The following is a 1,278-nucleotide window of genomic DNA, read 5'->3' on the forward strand; positions in this document are numbered from 1 at the left end:
TGCTCAGCACTTGTTGGCTGCTTTTCCTTCACTCTGCGGTCCAACTCAGAGCCGGTGTAGTAGGACTCAATCTTAGTCCTGTATTGATGCTTTGCCTGTTTAGCAGGATTTCTTAGGATTAGTGTCCCACTCCTTGAAAGCGGCAACTCTAGCCTTTAGCTCGGTGTGGATGTTGCCTGTAATCCATGGCATCTGGTTGGGATATGTGCGTATGTACGGTCACTGTGGGGACGACGATGCACTTATTGATGAAGCCGGTTACTGAGGTGGTATAATGCCAAGGGATGAATCCTGGAACATATTCCAGTCTGTGCTGCAAAACAGTCCTGTAGCGTAGCATCCACGTCATCTGACCACTTCCGTATTGAGCGAGTCACTGGTACTTCCTGCTTTAGTTTTTGCTAGGTAGCAGGAATCAGGAGGATTGAATTATGGTCGGATTTACCAAATGGAGGGCGAGGGAGAGCTTTGTACAGGTTTCTGTGTGTGGAGGTCTAGAGTTTTTTCCCTCAGGTTGCACGTGACATGCTGGTAGAAATAAGGTAAACGGATTTAAGTTTCCCTGCATTAAAGTCCCCGGCCACTAGGAGCGTCGCTTTTGGATGAGCATTTTCTTGTTTGTTTATGGTCTTACACAGCTCGTTGAGTGGGGTCTTAGTGCCAGCATCGGTTTGTGGTGTTAAATAGACAGCTACGAATAATATAGATGAGAACTCTCTTGGTAGATCTGTGTAGTGTGGTCTACAGCTTATCATGAGGTACTCTACCTCAGGCGAGCATAACCTTGAGACTTCTTTAATGTTAGACATCGCACACCAGCTGTTATTGACAAATAGACCCCCACAAATAGACCCCCCCGCGCCTCTCGTCTTGCTCTGTCTGGCCAAAACCCAGCCAGCTGTATGTTATTCATGTCGTCATTCAGCCACGACTCGGTGAAACATAAGATATTACAGTTCCTAATGTTCCGTTGGTAGGATAATCTTAATCGTAGATCATCCAGTTTATTCTCCAGTGACTGCACGTTGGCCAGTAGAACAGACGGTAGTGGTGGTTTACTCACTCGCCTACGAATTCTCCCAAAGCACCCCGACCTCCGCCCCTTTTTCTCTGTCTTTTTTAACGCGAATGATGGGGATTTGAGCCTGGTCTCGAGAAAGCAGTGTATCCTTCGCTTCGGGGACTTGTTAAAGAAAAAAAAATCTTTGTCCAGTTCGAGCTGTTCATGAGACCCTGTCTTGATGTGTCCATGTGTCCATGTGTCCATGTGTTGATGTG

Source organism: Oncorhynchus tshawytscha, unplaced genomic scaffold (genome assembly GCF_018296145.1).
Source record: "Oncorhynchus tshawytscha isolate Ot180627B unplaced genomic scaffold, Otsh_v2.0 Un_contig_11303_pilon_pilon, whole genome shotgun sequence".
Lineage (NCBI taxonomy): Eukaryota > Metazoa > Chordata > Actinopteri > Salmoniformes > Salmonidae > Oncorhynchus > Oncorhynchus tshawytscha.